Source organism: Tiliqua scincoides, chromosome 1 (genome assembly GCF_035046505.1).
Source record: "Tiliqua scincoides isolate rTilSci1 chromosome 1, rTilSci1.hap2, whole genome shotgun sequence".
NCBI classification, from domain to species: Eukaryota; Metazoa; Chordata; class Lepidosauria; order Squamata; family Scincidae; genus Tiliqua; species Tiliqua scincoides.
Genome location: NC_089821.1, coordinates 191,295,750 through 191,314,975, shown reverse-complemented (window position 1 = coordinate 191,314,975; position 19,226 = coordinate 191,295,750). Strand labels below are relative to the sequence as shown.

Genomic DNA, 19,226 nt, shown 5'->3' with positions numbered 1-19,226 from the left:
AAAAAAATGCATTTACACTGGGACCCCAGTATCCACATGTTTCAGTATCCGTGCAGAGTTCTGGAAAGGAACCTCACACACAGATACTGTGGTTCTACTTTATTGCAGAAAACAAGGATGACTGAAGCTAAATGTTTGTAATTTAAGCATAAATGAAAATAACATTCACTGGGCTTTATGCTAAGGTTGCCTAGATGCCTTTAAGAGGGAACTGGACAAATTTCTGGAGGAAAAGTCCATCACAGGTTACAAATCATGATAGGAATCTGCAAGTTTCTGAATTTAGAAGTAGACCACCTCGGAATGCCAGATGCAGGAGAGGGCACCAGGATGCAGGTTGTGTCTTGCTGTCTTGTGTGCTCCCTGAAGCAATTGGTGGGCCACTGTGAGATACAGGAAGCTGGACTAGATGGGCCTTTGGCCTGATCCAGCAGGGCTCTTCTTATGTTTTCTTTGGGAGGGGAAAAGGAAACTTTACAGCATATGACAGCCATACACAAAACTGCCACTCCAGTTACTTCAACCCTAAGCACCCCTTCCATCAAATATCTCTAGGATACAGGCCCAATTCACACATTTATAGAAAAATAAGATGGTAATGTCACTATTTAATCAACTACTCAAAAATAAATGTGCTAATTAGATCTTGATTACCAGTAAATATGGTTAGGGGCAAATTTTACTTATTTCATTCTTTTAAAATGTAAAATAAAGGAAGAGAATTATTAGTAGATTGAAAACTTGGAAGAATTTTCCCATTTCTCATTATGTGCTAAACAAACTTTTTTTTTCTTTTTTCTCTCCAGTGGCAGTTTCTGAATGTTCAATACATCACTTTCGCACAATACATCCCACACAAACAGTAAATGAAGAGACACCCACATTTAACTGAGTTCTTGATTTGACACACAGTGCTGGTAGAAATTGTGAGAGAGATTTCATGCAGGGTTGACTTTCAACCTTCACTCTTAACCTAAAGTGATTGTCACTTCAGATGTCAAAGAAACAAAATATTTTCTACATCATTAAAAAAAAAAAGTGTGTAACTGCAATGTGAAAGTGTGACACAACAATATATTTTCTTCAGTGCATATTCTCATTAACATAGGAGAAGAGAGAGAATTGCAGTCACCTAGAGGGACTGGCAATAGACAACTAGATACTGTGTCTTGGGAAACAATTTTAGAATCTTGAATTTTAATCACTTCAAGAAGGATCCTGAAATAATCTACAAAACCAAAATATCCCACTGTATATATAAATTGCAATATGTTTGTTCATTAGCATTCTGAGAGGTGCTTGACTCTGGGACAAACTGCATGTCCACATATAAACTCATATCACATATGATACAATGGCCCTTTTTTGTTTTTAAAGCCACTTTGCACTACAGAATCACAATCTTTTATTGTTGGCTTTAAGTCACTTGGATATGATACATTCCAGGTCAGAAACTCCATGCCTATCTCTTTTACAACATTTGCCTGCATTTAATTCCTCTCCAAAAAGCAACTTTTCTCTCTCCTGCAAAGTTCCTAACACGTCATCAATACACCCTCCTTGGGGGTAACTTGGGAACTGCCACATAGGGAAAGGGGATTAGGGGCATTCCTTTTAATGAGTCTCTTTTCTAAATTATCTCTTGCCAGTGTGTGTGCGTGTGTGTTTCCAAAAAACTAGCCATTGCTGCTTAGGTTTGTGAAACAAATTTATATGTTAACATGCAGTTTGTCCCAGAGCCAAGCACCTCTCAGAGTATATTAAATGACATCTTGATCCTAAACATTTGCACCTGTATTTCTGCTTGCAATGCCGGCATAATATTGTTTCATATTTTTCTAAAGCAGTGTTTCTCAAACTGTGGGTTGGGACCCACTAGGTGGGTCACAAATCAGTTTCAGGTGGGTTCCCATTCATTTCAATATTTTATTTTTAATATATTAGTCTTGATTCTCACATGGTATGTGACTGCATTTGGAGAAATAGTACAGATTCGTATTTTTAACAGGCTACTCTGTATATGCTTTTAACAATGATAGTCAATGAGGCTTACTCCTGGGTACATATGGATAGGATTGTAGTTTAGGATTGTTAAAAATTTTCCTGCTTGATGATGTCATTTCCAGTCATGACATCACTTCCAGTGGATCCTGACAGATTCTCATTCTAAAAACTGAGTCCCAGTGCTAAAAGTTTGAGAACCACTGTTCTAGAGCATTAGTTAGTATCTCCAATCACCTTAAACATACAATATGCTGGATGAGGCCACAAGTCCAATAAATAAATTTTCTGGAAAATCATCTATGCAACTACGTATGCACAAATGTCATCACATCAGTAGGCTTTTGAGGCAAGATCATCTTTAGTTAGTTGAAAAAGAAAAAAAAAATCCTTTTGAATGAAAATTTGATTTTCATGGTGCTAACTACAGCACTATAGTTTATATTCATTCTTCAAGAAATGGAATCAAAAGTTAAAGATACCCTTTCATTTTATCTGACTGGGCTTTTCCGTTCCACAATCTCCTCTTTAAAAAAAAAAAAAAATCAAAACTGCCAAAACCTCTAAAGCTTTAAGTGAACAAGCTGGTTTTGTTGTGTCAGCATAAAACTGAGTTTTAAAAAACCCTAGCTCAGACAGTGTTCCCTTTCTTTGTAATGGCTGTTTTCATGGTCCATGGAGCACAAATGAACAAAGGTAGGAAAGGTGTTCCTGCTAAGAAACAGAGCTGCACGGAATGAAAAATGCAGTGCTGGGCAAAAACAAATTCTACTCTGCATCCTACTGTTCTGCAAAAAGGTGAGTGGGGGAGCATGTTTGGCTTTAAGAAGCCAAAGATAATTAGATGAAGTGTTCAAAATAAATGCAAGATAACATCAATGAATTGATAATTCTAGTTTATTCCAGTACCTTAGGGAAGCTTTCCACATGATGTCTTAAGTATTGAGACCCCTCCAGCAAGCAAGTTTGTAACTAAGGATACATCAATAAGGGAACTTCCCATAGAGTCAATATCGAAGGTTCTGAACTATGAGTTACCACCTTGCAGAAAACACTCCTTTATAGTCTGTGTTATTTGACTACCCCGTAATTTCCCCAAGGAGGTTAAGCAAGCTATCTTAACATTATTTCATAATCACTTGCAAGTTCTGTCTTGATTTAGCTATCTCACTAAGGCAGGGGTTCTCACACTTTTAGCGCCGGGACCCACTTTTTAGAATCTGTCAGGAACCACCAGAAGTGACTTCATCAAGCAGGAAAAATTTGTATCAATCCTAGGCTGCAATCCTACCAACACATACCCAGGAGTAAGTCCCATTGACTATCATTGTTAAAAGCATATACATAGTAGCCTGTTAAAAGTACAGATCTGTAACATTTCCCCAAATGCAGTCACACACTGTGATAAGTCTAATATATTAAAAATGAAATATTGCAATGAATGGGAACCCACCTGAAATTGGTTCATGACCCACCGAGTGGGTCCCAAGCCACAGTTTGAGAAACACTGCACTAAGGAATTAGGCACACAAACTAAGGCAGGTTTTGACAACTGGCAATCCCTTATGGGGCGTGAACTGAACTCCAGTAGCCAAACCTCCCTGGTTACTCTATCAGATGTAGGGAGAAGCAGAGAGGAACATGACAAAGAAAACTCACTTCCTTGCCTGAGAGTATTTCTCAGCCCTATCATGTGTTTCCCAGCTATGTCATTTTGAAAAATACATGTGGAGCTAGGAATAGCACTGTTATTCTATCTCATTTCCTTTCTTACATTGTCCCCAAATTCCCATTTCAGAAAGGAAAAGATAGAGGGACACCAGATAGGCACATGAGAAGAACTAGGAGAGAAACAGAAGAACAGAGGCTGAGAAACACAGAACAAGGCGCCTGAGGGGGGACATGATTAAGACATACAAAATTATGCAGGGGGTGGATCAAGTGGATAGAGAGATGCTCTTTTCCCTCTCACATAATACGATAACCAGGGGGCATTCACTAAAACTGAATGTTGGGGGAGTTAGGACTGACAAAAGAAAATATCTGAATCTGCACTGAATTGTAGCCTGGAACTTTATTTCAAATGGAAATGAGAATTACATCATTCCTGGTGTTTAAAAAAACCTCTGCAAAATGCAAGCATTTGTAAAATGGAACAAGGGAATTATTTCAATGGAAGCCTTTAGCCCAGCTGTTCTCAAACTCGCAAGGAGTTTGAAGACTGCAGTATGTCACTGTGGGGGAACGGAGGGGGCAGCGGGAGGGCAGCGGCACTTACCAGTGTCACGCTTACCAGTCCCTGCTGCACCCCCCAGAGGTCTGGGGAGCCCTGTGTGACCCTCCGCAGGGCTCCCCAATCTTCAGAAAGTGAAAGCAGAGTGATTGCCTCCGGTTTGCAGTTTGACTTACTTGAAAAGCCCTGACTCCTGTCTGACTCGAATACATGGCAAGGTGATGGTCTAAGCTTGATTTATTGGCAGAAATTTCTTGCCCTATAGGCAAGTACCTATGGTAAGTAAAGAATAAAGCAAAACACAGGCACACAAAACCCTGATGTTTAGAAAGCATATTTTTCTTGCAAATCATAAGGTAATCAATTTGCTTTTTGTTAGACGCATAATTACCATCTTGCACAATGGCAAATAGAAATCAAGGTCATTTCTTATGAATGCTGACACAGGTATTTTGTTTTACTCACAGAGGCTACACAATGTCACTTATTGTAAAGAATTCTTGGTTTCCAGATCGCTTTCAAAAGCAGAATGAAATCCTGCTCATTTCGCTTGCTGTCAAATACAAAATGTAATTCCGGGCTCGGCATGACAACACTTAGCCTCCATTATGAGCCTTGAAAGCTTGAGAGAAGAGTCTCACAATGCTTTGTTTCACACCAAGATGCTTGGACAAAAAATTAAGTCTGAAAATGCAAGCTTAAAAGAATGCTTACTTATTTCAGACATCTGAGAAATTGTCACAAAATCCCAGGCTTAAGAATTGCAGAAATCTATAAAGCCTTCATATCTGTAAGGAAGCTGTGCATACAATATCCAGTTGTAATGTTTGTTGAACATTACAAGGAATGCTCTGCTCCTGCTGTGATTTGAAACACATTCATCAGTCTGTGATCGACTCCAGATTGACAACCATCTTACCATACAGATCTGTCAATTTTTAGGAGGAAAAACAATGTATTTTTCTGTGCTTTACTTGCAAACCTTTTACAATAAGTTGTAGAGGGTAACTATGCTGCCCAGGTTCCTACCTTTGAGGCCAGGCTGGGTCTGTCTTGAAGTAAATGAAAATGTTTGTGCAACCAATATTACCAAAGACCAGATTTCACCAAAATAATTCTATCTCAATAGATCAGGTACCTTGGACACATAAAATGGAAGCCTCTGCGAACCTTGTTCTGACGCTTTGTATCACCAGCAGACAAAGAATCAGAAAAAAATTGACATATCACTTTCTTATTGCAACCTCTTGATTCAATTGAGCCTGGAAGCTTCTGAGAACTCACTAAAGTTACCCAGAACTATGCAGTAACTTAGGCCCTTGAATGACCACCACTAAGGCTGCAATCCTATGCACGCTTTCCTGGGAGTAAGCCCCACTGACTATAATGGGACTTACTTCTGAGTAGATAGGCAAAGGATTGGGCTCTAAGTCCCCATACTCAAACCCTGCTGCAACTTCATGAGTCCATTTTTCCTGAGTGACTGCTTGGATTGTACCCTATATTCACTGTTCTCAGACACTAGCCCTCAACTCTTGACTAAGTGTTTGGATTGCCTTTCTCTTGAGAGAGGCAATCCAAACCACATTTCCCTTAAGAGTCCATGCGTTCCAGCATCCTTGTCTACTTAAGAGACTGACAGCCCAATCCTCTTCTATACTGGGCTTAGAGTAACTGTTACCCTGCAGATGCCCGATCTTGTCTGATCTTGGAAGTTAAGCAGGGTCAGGCCTGGTTAGTACTTGGATGGGAGACCGCCTGGGAATACTGGGTACTGTAGGCATGATTGGGTCATGAGGACAGATATACAGCTTTCCTATAGCCTATCTTCCCTATCCTGTATGTAGATCCATCAACCTGTCTTTCCTCATCTCCAACTGGGACCCTCTCCAGGCTTCCCTTTTCAACAGCTTTCCCTTCCCTTGAGTCTGTTCTCCTTGAGCAAAACATCAAGAGCCAAAGTTTGCTTGGCATCATTTTTATTAGCCCTTTAGTTTGAACAGGTATCTCCACGAGCTCTAAATGCTATTCTGGAACATTGGAGTCTTGGTCGAGAAGGCTGAATGGTGAAGAGAAACCTCTTCTGCCAGGACAGCATGCTTAGGTAACTGAGCTCCAAGTGACTCAAGCAATCCTCTCTTGTTCTCCTCTCCATAACAGTTAACCTGCTATGTCCCCATGCTGAGAGACACGCGCTGTCCTTCCTTCCCATTTTTCTATCCCTATCCCTTGTCCCTTGGCATTGTAGGAAATCAGGCACTCTTCATATGTGCTGTGTTACTGAGACAACAATTCCCTTCTAATGTCACCACATTTTCATTTTCAGACAGTAGCAGTTTTCTTAGTTAATTTCAGTTTGGGGACAATAGGTGCAATCCTAATGTGTACTTAGTCCCTTGGGCCAGCCTGGGAGGGTCGCAAATGTGCTGTAAGCACATTTGCGCCTCCTCGAAGGGAAGCCAGGCCAGTGCTCCCAGAAGCACCAGCATGTGGAGGTTGACGACGCCTCCACACTGGCTTCCCCTCAGCTGCTTCTGTTGGCCCACCTGCGCCAACAGAAGCGGAAAAGGTAGGTGTGGGGGGCAGGGAGGGGGAGGAGGGAGGGAGGCGTTCCTTGGTGGGGGGAGGGAGGGCAATGGGCAGCCCCGGGGGCGGGCGGGCGAGGAGAGGGAGGTGGGGCTGGGATCCTGCAGTTATGCCAGATCCCAACCCCCGTTCCCGGGGAGAACGGAACAGCTTCAAGCTGCTCCTCTCTCCTCGGACTTGTGCCACCTCCAGAGGTGGCGCAAGTCCAAGGAGACCCATTGGGGCCAGCAGCCCTTACCCTTGCCTCTGGCTAAGCCGCTGCTGGCCACAATCCTGCACTGGATATAGCGCAAGCCAGCTGGCTTGCCTGTTCCAGCGCAAGTTAGGATTGTGCCCAATGTTGCATTATATGCTCCTCCCACCACCTCCCACTCTCATTGTAAACAATCCCCTCAAACTGTATATTTGTTTAGTTACATTCAGGCTCTGGCTCCCTTTTTCTCTGGCACCAGACTGAAAGGTAAGCATGCCACAGGCAACAGGCAAATGTTCATTAATAGGCTACTTGTTTCAGGGTGTGCGTGCATTTTAATGCATGCATTCCAGAACAGATGTGATAGCTGGCACCCTTCTCTCTCCCTGCTGCTATTTCTAACCGATAATAGAAGTGCTATTCATAGGTTGGCTGTGTTGATCTTGAATACATACAAATCAGCTAATAATTGGGCATATCACAAATTAGTTGAACTACGTCTAGTAGTATCCATGGGGTATTTTACATCATTTGTCCTTTTAAATTCATTTGTTGATGTCTCTTGCTAGCTAACCAATAATATAACTGAAATCTAAAGTAAATTCAACTTTTTCTTTCTAAAGTACCTCTCTTTCCAGTACCCAATTTTGAAAGATTCCCTTTTTAGAAGCATTTTGGGGGGAAAAGTGTGATTTCAGCTCACAATTTTTTCTTACAGTAAGTGAATTACCACCTATATAAGAACAATATGTGCTGGATGAAAACAGCCAAGTCTATAACTATCAGACCATGGCCACTAGGAAATTGAACCTAAATCAGTAATGGAGGTCAGAAGCCTATTTCATAGTTCAAATCAAACATGTTTCTAGGAAAAAAAATGATTGGAAAAAAAATGGTGTCATCATCAGCATACAAGCAACAGGAAGCACAAGAAAGAGCTTTTGTTCTATAAATATCTGTTGGCAATTAAGGCCAGGATTCAAAGAGTCCCTTACATATGTGCAGGCCTTTCAACCTACACTTCTGGTCAATCCTTGGCTATATCCATGTAGCACAAGATATTATCATTAACAGCATTAGTCATCTTCTCCTAGTCTCACATTTTACAGTCCAAAAATATTTCATTGCATTATTTATTTTATATTTTCCCCTGCCTTTCCCCCAAAAATGTGGGCACCCAGGGCAGATTACATAAAATCAGAAATACAAAACTATCAACATCAAGCATTGCAGCAACAAAACAGGGAGGAAAGCCAGCAGCAGTAGCACAAAATGTCATAAAGCATAAAAATATCCAATATAGGAGGTACAAGAACAATGTAGCAGCACAGAAAAATAATAGAGGCAATAAAGTTACAATATATGGTAATAAAAACAATAAAAATCACCATCAAAGGTGGTATTAAAAATGGACACAAAAATTAAAAAACAAAAACAATACAAAAATTCCCATCCATCACTGCACAAATGACAACTGAAATAAAATGTTTAGGCCCCTGCTGGAAAGGTTCAAGGGAGGGGGCAGTTCATAACTGACAATGGAGGGAGTTCCATTACTGTGGGCCACAGCCGAAACTGCTCTATTACTAGTAAAGAATATTTATACACCACTCCTTGCCGCCACGCCCTTACCTTCTGTTGAAGGTGGCATACACAGGAGGGCCCCCTGAGGAAGAGGGTCTGAATAAACAGGAGAAGGTGGTCCCTTGGGTACGTACCTCAAGCTTCCTACATACAATCAGCTTCCTACATACAATCAGCACACCACATATTTGCAAACAAAAATACCCTTTCCTGTACAGGCTCTTTCAGATTTGCAAGTCCAGTGCATTCTTCTTATAAAAATGTTGCACAAGCAATTTGTTCAAAAGCTCTGAAAGATTTATGGCTGTTTCCAAATAAAGCAAACACTTACTGACAATCACAATATAACTGTCCAAGAAAAGGGGCAGTCATAACCTGACAAAATCTGAAGTGAAAAGATTTATTTATATTTTAAATCATTACAACTGATTCATATAACCTTGAAAAAAACTCCTATATATCTAAGCATATCTGGATTATGTCTCAGTTTGACTCTGTGAATTCCTCATTGTGCAGCCGAATTCAGAATTCTAGGGCAGGCCGATGCTTTATAACTGCACAGGCTTCTGGAATTCTCCCAGCCTGCAGGGAAAATGTCTGTTCATATTGGGAAATTTGGAAATGGGTGAACATAGAAACAATCACAGTTCCTTCTCAATGTACCCAGACCGCATTTCAACATCCTTTCACTACTATGCAAATCAGTCCTGAACACATCTATATAAAGTAACTGATTTCTGTAACTTTCTAATGAAGCATCTATATTTGGATACAAGAGAGATATGTGCAAAGCTATCACACTGATAAAGAACCAAGAGACAACTGCCGCATTTGAAAGAGTAATGAACCTTAACAGAATGAAAGCTTTGGTGGTTAATTGACATATTTTATATGTAAACTGCCTTGAGGATTGACATTACAAAAATAAATAAACACTGTTAGAAATCAAATGGATTGGAACCTGGGTATTTTAAGGACAGTCTGCTCCCACATTAACCTGTCTGCCTGTTAAAAGCTTCACTGGAGGCTCTGTTCCACGTGCCAACCCCTTTGGAGGTTCTGTTCATGAACAAACAGTACAGGTCCTTCACCCCTGCATACTGTAGGTTCCAGAACTACCTCCACCCTGGGAGGTCTGGTGATGTAGGTCTGGTTGTTCCAGCTCTTCAGTGGTTGGCAATGACTTGGATATTTTGCCATGCTTTTAGGATCAACTGATGTCTGAAGATCTTTTGTTCTATCATTTTAATGCTATTTTCATTTGATTCTTATTGTGGTTTTATTGTACTTTTTAAAAAATTATATTGCGCATCACTCTGGGGATTTTATTTGTGGAAAGATTAAAAAAAACAACCAACCAATGAAGAAATATCTCAATTGGAAATGGTCTTTTGGCTTCAGACATAGTCACCTACGCAGAATGAATTGGGGTTTCCAGCAAGCTCTGATCTTTCCTGAATGAAGGTGTCTAGACATTCTGAATCCCTGGTTGAAGTTACCTAAGATGGAGCTGAAATCTTCAATGGGCCCTAAGCTTTTTCTGATGACTCTAGGCCCTGGTAACATTAAAGAGCATATCCTAGGACCTAGTGGACTCTATGACTATTGTGTTTGTCCTGGTATTAATGAAGATCCTTTTCCATCCTAGATTACTGTGGAGATGATTGACTGACCAATGTGCAACAGGGAAGAGAACAACAGCTCAGGAATGTCAAACTCCTGGGGCAGGTTCAATAACTCCATAGGGTTTTGGATAGGCCAGAAGAGGGCCTGTCCAATGCTAGATTGAATATTTTCCAGAAAAGAATAATAATGCACAACATGGTAACCATCAAGGGTATTAAAAATGTGCACTTCATCTCCTATTCCAAAGCTGATGTTTCCCTAAATGACCATAGCTTCAATTGAATGAATACACTGACAGTACAATCCTAACTAAAACCCAGTGCAGCGATGCAGCAGCACCAGCACGGCTTCTGCTGCATCCTGTGGGGATTTTTGGCTGCTGGAAATCTCCTCAGGCGAAGGAGACATTTGACCGTTTGCCCTGGGGTAAGCCCAAACTGCCACTATTGGGCAACTCGGACCTGCGCCAGCACAAGCTAGTGCAAGTTAGTTTCTCCATGCAGGCAGATCAGGCCCAGGAATGGGCTTGGGATTCAGCATGTGCTACCACTGTTGATCCTACTACCTCCCAGACTTGAGCCACCCTCCTCCCTGCCCCTGCCACTGCCCTGTTCCACCCTCCCCCACCCCATTCAAGTCCCCATTCTGTGACTCTTAAATGAGCATAGCTGTCTATGCTTTAGCTTTACTAACATGGTTATTTTAACATGGCATTAATGCTGATCAAAAGAAAATAAAGAGACTAGGAGACAGACTGTCATGTCCTTACCTAACCTACTGCAGTAATTTATTGCTACTCAGCCATACCCTGTAGCAAGTACATGTTTCTGAACAGTGCCTCATGACACTTCAGTAATAAGCATAAATTGTTGAGTCAAGAGAGCATCCAAACCCTGGCTAAGAGGATTGCCAAGAATAGTAGGTCGCATTCTCCTTTAAGGGTCTATGACTTCATTTAAATAATCATAGCAATTTTAAACAAATAGTTTACAACTGATATTTGAAAAGCCAGATGGATAAAGTGATAGGAAACAGAATGAGCTGGAACAAGAAGTAGCAAGAAACAGATGTAGACGTTTGTCTATATACTCACGTGTGCCTTTGAACTTTCAGTTCCCACAAGGCACACAAGACTACAGTGCTGCAAATCCTGATGGAGGAGTGTGTACATTGTGGTTGTGTAGAGCAGTTCAGATTATCTTTACTCTAACTTCCCAACCCAAACTTCCCAGAGTTCCAACTTGTGTAACTGTTTTAAATGTAAATATTTATTTATTTATTTTTCCACATTTTTATGCAGCCCTTCCTCCAAGGAAGGGTAGTGTAAATGGTTCCTCCTCTCCTTTTGTTCTCACAACAACCCTCCGGTGAGGTAGTTGAACCTAAGAGAGAGTGACTGGCCCAAGATCACCCAAGAAGCTTCATGACAGTGCAGGGATTTGAACCTGGCTATTCAGGTCCAACTCCTAAACCACTCCACCATCCTGAGTTGCATGGACCCCACAAGTCTTAACCTGGTCATTGTACCAAGTGTTCACCCCCCCCCACACACACACACACATCTATTATTTGTCTCAAGAGGAAAGTTCTAATCTGTTCCAATGGAAACCAAACTGGAATAAGCAAATAAGTCAATGCAGCAGAAGAAAGCAGTAGGCTCAAAGAGTTTGGAAGTGTATGGCAGAGGGCAGACTGGGAATAGCTGGAGAATGGGTTCTAGTCTAAGGCTAGAGCAGAGCCTTCAGAGAAATCAAGAAAAGTGGTATTAGCTGTGTTGTTAACATTGTGTCCACATTGTTAATAAACAGTGTCCCAAGGAAAGGTGCTTGAAAATAATTTTTATTAAAGATTTATTTTTATGACTGATGACTTTGCCATTGTTATAGTTTCATAAAACCCAAGTAGAACATTCAACAATTTTTTCCTAAATAACATTTCTTAATTTATGAAGGACTGTCTATGATATATGAGTGTTTTGTCATTATTGTTCTATCTTCATTGATCTCTATATTTCTTGTTTTCAGTGGTTTACAGAATGGTCTGCTTGTACAGCACTTTGAATATTGTTTCATATGATTTCCTGAACTTAAATGTTAGTAAATAACTAAAACTACACAGCTAAGCACATTATATGAAAGAAGTTCAGTAAAAGCTGGGTTATTTGGCACTTAGCAAAGCTGCAAATTCAGGTGCAAATTCATATCTACCTTGAAGCCCCCTCCCTCACTTACCTGACAGGACTCCCTCTGAGGTATCCACTCCACTCTTCTTCCTTCCTTCATGAGGGCTTCTAGGGAGATATACCACCTCATAAGGAAGGATGTGGAACAACTCTCTTCCTAGAGAGCCTTCATGAAGAAGGCAGGTGGGCAGAGTGACACTGGAGAAGGAGCTCTAAAATCAGCAGATCGGGGTAAGCAGCATCCCAAATTCTCCATACATGAAACATGAATTATGTACTTTTGAAATCATTGTCTTAGCAGAAATGTTTTCATGACTAATATGAGTATGGTATTGATATAAACCTGACATTTCATAATATAGCATTTATATTCAGTGTCAAAAATGAATATTCTGCAATAAAATGTGTAACACAGTATTATGGACTGTTTTTCTTCATTACCGTTTTAAAGGACCTGACCAGCGTCATCCTCAAACTAGCTGAACGGATTTGGGTTTGGTCTCATTTATGATACCGTGAAAACACCATGCGTTCAAATCCTTGCTCAATTGGGTAGCCTTGGAAAATAATCTCGTCTCTTTTGTATAAGACAGCTGAACAATGATGAGCTCCAATTAAGATTGCAATGCGAATTGTGGAGATACAAACAATAAAACAATCTACAGTTTAAAACTGTAGCATAAAATAAAAGTAACTAGGAATCCCAAGTGTTAGACTAAATGGGTGGTATGATTCACACTCAATATGTTTTGCTATTTTGGATGAACACGACAGGTATGGCTTTGTTGTATGGCAGAACACAGAGGGGTTGTTATAATACTATAGAATAAACAATGACAAACTTTATTTATTTGCAGGAAAATGCTAGTTTCAGCGCTTGCTGTGTTTCTGTTGTTAAGCTGTCAGTCAACGAGTCTATCAATTGGCTGTCAAAAAGTCACTGTGCTATTGATCTGACATCTTGCTGATGGCAAATCAAGGCTCTGAATGACAGCCTGAACAGCTGGAAAGTTAGCTTTAAATTGATACATTTGTTAGCCTAAACAAAAATAAAATAAGATCCAAGCCCCTGCTACTTGACAGCTCTTTCTACTGCCTACGTTTCCAACACCAAGGACATGACTGTGTCTTTTAATTCTTTTTTTTAAATGATCACTAAGCTGTAAGAAGATTATTGCCAAAGAGAATACAATGTACAGTTAGTGGGCTGGATCCAGACCATATCCAGAAGCTTGGGCAAAGAAACCTTCCTGCCCCTAGTAGCCTCCTGCACTCCTGAAAAGACTTCCCAAAAGTCAGGGGACCTTCAAGAATGGAATGAGACATAGCATTAGTAACTTCAAGCAATGCTCTCCTCCTCCTTTTCACACAACTGTCTCTTTCTGTCTGTCCCTTAAAGTGACTTCCTCCTAGAATCCCCTGCAACTTTGGAAATGAAAGCCTGAGAAGAGGAGGAACCACTGCTGAAAGACTCCATCCTCCCTCCCCCCTCCTAAAACTGATTAAGGCAGTGTTTCTCAAACTGTGGGTTGGGACCCATTAGGTGTGTCGTGAGCCAATTTCAGGTGGGTCCCCATTCATTTCAATATTTTATTTTTCATATATTAGATGATGCTACCATGATATGTGACTGAATTGGGGGAAATGTTACTGACCTGTACTTTTAATAGGCTACTATGCATATTCTTTTAACAATGATAGTCAATGCGACTTACTCCTGGCGCTCTTACTGTGCCAGCAAGCATCAAGGGCTGACCCTTGTGGCAGAAAGCCCCTGGCCACTCCTTTGGGCTTGCTTCCTAGCAAGTGGGAATAGGATAGTGCCCTAAAACAGGCATATGTAGTCGGTCATTCATACAGCTGTCTCACATTCCTTCATATCCACATTCAGAGAAATAGACAAAGAAATTTCAATTGCAAAATAATTTTTTTATGTAAAGAGAATGTAAAAAGTGATTAAATCAACTCCACAAGGTACGGTAGGAACATATTGATTAGTTGTCAGTATTCTCCTCCATTGCTTTGCTCTCATTCAGTGGCATAGCGAAGAGGGTGCAGGGAGTAGTGGTCAACTCGGGCAACAAGCTTTAGGGGGCAACAAGCTGAGCTAGACACTAGTGGCCAAAATTGAGGGAATATTGGTATGTATGAATAGTACCATCATGTTATATATCATTGGAAAGGTAATTTAGTGCAGAATACAATGAAACAAACCACATTGGAATATCTGTATCCTATCAAAAGTTATGGCCAATTAACCAGAAAATGAAAACACAACTGCCTTATGGAATAAAAAGTGGATTTCTTAACTCAAAACTGTCATATGAGACTGATTATTCTGAGAGCCAATGAGATGTTATTATGATACAGCAGGGAATCAATAAGCTGTTAATATGAGTCAGCCCTCATTTCCATGTATCATAATATAGCTACTCCTGCTAACTGGTAAAGAGGCACTTTTTTAAGTGGTGCTCCTCTTATATTTGGCAGGGGGAGAATAATCATCCCTGTTCACCCCAGCACAGTGTCTCTAACCAATAAGGGGTACACTTTTTATTTATTTAATTAAATATATTCTCACCTATCAAATGTTTATGCCAAATAAAGGTTTTGTTGACTGTTGACTGTTAATTAAATATAATTTTTGTCATGGGGGGGGGGGGGTACAAAATCTTCTTTGATCCCAGGAAGCTGATAGATGCCTTAGCTATGCCACTGACTGGGGGGAGGTGGCAGATCAAGTAGATAGTTAGCTGCTGGAAGAAATCAGGTTTTCCCCCAATTTGCACTTTTAAAAAAGCCTAGCCTGGTGTCACTTCTGGTTGTGACATCACTTCCGGGGCATCATTTTGAGCTCTGCACCAGGTTACATGTTCTGTGGCTATGCCACTGCTCTCATTCATGCCCTGCCACTACATTCATGGCTAGTATGCTGACTCTGTGACTTGGGTTGCCATCCTACACACACTTTCTTGGAAGAAAGTCCCATTGAACAAAATGGGACTTAATTCTGAGTCGGCATGCATAACAATGTGTCTAATGTATGACGTGGAAGGGATGCCAAATTGATCCCCCATCCTCCAACCTACCACTGATAGAACCCCTCTCCTCAGCACTGTGATCTTCCACCTGCTTGCTAAGAGCAGTGCAGGAGGGAGAAGGAGGGAAAGATGTCACTGGTGCTGCTGTCACCTCCCACTCACCTTTTTCTGCTGGGGAAAAGAGTTGCTATGGATCAAAGCAGCATTTGGATTGAAGAGGGTTTCCCATGTCCTATCCTCTTCTTGTTCTTAGCTGGCCTGCAGGGTAGGGATGGGGGTTTCAGCCTCCTTCTCATCTCTCCCCCCCCCCCCCCCAGATTCCAACCAGATTCACAGAGCAAAAGATCAAGCAAAAGTCACTTTAGCTCCTATCACTCCTGTTTGGCTCAAACAAAGGGTAGGAGATGGTTGCCCTTTAAACTTAGGGGAGGACAAGGGGAGGCTGCACTCTGGCAAAAGAAGACTCAGCTGGGAGATGGTCTAGTGTCCCTTCTCACCACTTGAGGACTCAAAACTCATGAATGTCAGACAACCTTGTGTTTTCCAACTATATGGCCAAAACCTTGGCCCAAAGATAACCCCAAAAGACAAGAATCACCTATGGGATGTGGTGTAGCCTCCCTGTCGCTGCATTGCTGCACAGAGATTTAGGTTGGATTGGGCTGTGAATCTTTTGGATAAATAATTGGTAGCATTTCCTTCATCCATCCAGATGTCAGAAAATTATAAGGATTTTATAATTGGTGAGATCAATTGGACGACAGTTTCAAAAGTTTCCCCCCACCCAGTCCACCCTTTTAAATAAACTCAGTAGGATTATAGCTATTGGAGAAAGCAGAGATTGCTTATTGACCCACACTAAATTTATTTTGAAGGCAAAGAATACAAAAGATTGTGAATGTTTTAAAAATCACTACTGACAAACAGGAGAATGACAGCTGTTTTTATAGCCTTGAGACAGATGAGCCTTGGAGTCCTATCCTATGTATTACACCTAATCGTCAGAATAGCCTGTAACAGTCAACACACCTGCATAGTAATATCATGACTAGCTCTGCACCAGAGTCATTACAAGACTCCAAATGTCACACAGCAGCAGCTGGGATCAAAGCTACAGTGCCAAGAAAAGCCATCAAGATTAAAAATGCCACTCAAAAATGGACTGTAGCACAGAAATATGTGGAAGCAGTTCTTAGGACAGATGTGCATTACCAAAAGCACTGCACAAAAAGAATCTGGAGGCAACCACACAGACACCAACAACAGGATAGCTTTTTTGCGGTTTTATCAATGTGTCTCAGCAACATACGGAGTGAAAAGATGAATGTGAACTGAAGAAAACGCATGCCGATGTAAATGTACTTGCTCTAATTCCAAAATGTATCTTAACTAATTCTTCTGCTTAAGCTGAAATTCAGAAGCAGTGGAACTTCAGAAAGAAACCAGGGGAACAGGAAAAGAACAAACTTCTCTCATCTCTTTGGGGCATGCATCATATCGCTGTAATTTTGCACAGCCACGTCTGACCTTTGAACACAGACGGGAGGCACAACTGCTTCTACTTTGCATAAACAAGAAACATTAAAACCTGGTGATTTTCAAAATGATTTTGACTTGTTTTTCTTTTTTCTCAACTACAGTTATGTCTGGTGTATTGTGCAATAGATATTTGTCTGCCTACAGTTGGAAATCCCATAATATTTTGCATCTTCATTTTCAACAACTTTTTCCATTTTGTGGTCCCACCAGTTTCTGGCTGCAGGTAGCTTGTATTTTTTACAGATGCTCCAGTGTATCATTGTTGCTACCTTGTCATGCCTTTGCTTGTAGTCTGTGCGATCTTTTTACAGCAACTAATTAGGTGGTGCGCTGTTTCATCTGTTTCTTTACAGAGATGGCACTTGCTGTTTGCTGTTATTTTTTCTACTTTGCTTTTATTGCATTTGTTCTTAATGCCTGTTCTTGTGCAGCCATTATTAGATCCATTGTTCCTTTCTTCAACTTGTTGTTTTGAGCTACTGTCAGGTCTTGGTGATATTTGTTTTTCCAGTAATGTCTCACAAATATTGTACATACAGTGGACAACATCATCATCATCATCGAAGTATATTTGTATTTTCAAACTTTGCAAGTTTTTAATTACTGCCACCATCTCAGGCTACAGAAACCAGACACAGGAGAAACACCCTCCCAGAAAACAATAAATCCCAGGGGTTCTTATTAAAAATCAAATTCACAGTAGTATCTGCAGGGTAAATAGATGTGACAACCCCCTGCATTAGCAAACTAGGTAGATACAGACTGAAAATGTAAGTAGGTTATTAAAAATCCAAAGAAAAATTATTTAAACAAAGTGGGGAGGGGAAAGTTGAGTAGAAAAGATTCAAGCAGGCTGATGGAAAATGTCGGCACTTGGCTGAAAAACACAAGCTGGCTCAAATAGATACAGTAACCAGTAATGGCCGCAGATGAAGCTGAGATGCTACTCAAAACCCACAAAACTTTTGTCGCACTTTGGGCGTAATTCTAACTATCAGTTAGGCCAGCACAAGTCCCTTGTGCCGGCCCAGGAGGGTCACAAACATGCTATAAAGCATGTTTGTGCCTCCTCATGAGTCGAATGGGCCAGCGCAGGGATGCACGCCATACCACGTAGGCTGCATCCAGCCTCTGTACCAACGCAGGGAGAGAAGGTTGCTTTGGCCAAGCTCAGCTGACGCAGGGGTCTGGGGAGGGTGGGGACGAAGCGGGAGGGAGGTGGGCAGGGGGAGGGCAGGTGGGTGGGGAGCAGAAGGCTGGACTGGGACCCAGCAGTTATGCCGGATCCCAACCCTGTTTCCCAAGCAGCGTGGAGTGGTCCCAGAGCAAGATAGAATTGTGCTGTTAGTGGCCTAAACTGGGGAAATTTGCAAGCTGACTTGGAGTGAGAAAAACAAACAGAGCAAAATAAAAATTAATTTCCTGACATTCTAGCTAGGATTTTAGCCTTATTGTCCCAGAAATCCTGGTCTCTATAAAATCCTAATTGTTTTAAATTATGAGCCCTTTACCTAGACCAGGGGTGTCCAAAGTTTTTGGCAGGAGGGCCACATCATCTCTCTGACACTGTGTCGGGGGCCGGGGGGGAAAAATAATTAATTTACATTTACAATTTGAATACATTTACATAAGTATACATAAATGAATATATTAAAGATGAACTTATATGAAGGAATGAAGGTCTTGCAATTGCTCAAGGCATATAAAAGACCTTGTACAAAGCTGGCCTTTCCTTTGCTGCTGCTACTGCATCATAGATGTGAAACAGCAAACAGTGGAGGAAGCCCTCATCCCACAGCTCATGCGAGAGGTCAAACAGTCGCTCTCACGCTGAGGGCAGTTGTGTCGGGCCAGTGCGGACTCCAACAAATCTCTGGAGGGCCAGAGGCTCATTGGAGACTGGGGTCTCCCTGAGGGCCACATTGAGAGGCCTCGAAGGCCACATGTGGCCCCAGGGCCGGGGTTTGAGCACCTAGACAGACAGGTTTGCATGGGCATGTCTCGCTACAACAACAAAAGTATTTATATACCACTTTTCAACAAGATGTTCACAAAGTGGTTTACAGAGAAAAATCAAATAACTGAGTAGCTATGGGCAGATTAGCTACCCCACATAGCAAGGAATTTCTCAGAATTCACATCTGTATCTAGCTGGTGGATAAAGGCATTTTATACAAAGGACAAAGGTTGAAGAATCTGCATAAGAGCTTCTATAGAGCTAAAAGTATCCAGAAATGAAGA

General features: G+C 41.2%; 1 protein-coding gene and 1 pseudogene across 2 annotated transcripts in view; one reads left to right on the top strand and one right to left on the bottom strand.

The window, feature by feature from the left end:
- Nucleotides 1–19,226, bottom strand: part of GRIK2 (glutamate ionotropic receptor kainate type subunit 2) — a 326,420-nt gene that overhangs the window by 60,296 nt on the left and 246,898 nt on the right. The gene's annotated exons all lie outside the window — the stretch shown is intronic.
- On the top strand, nt 5,898–6,017 carry LOC136637116 (5S ribosomal RNA; annotated as a pseudogene).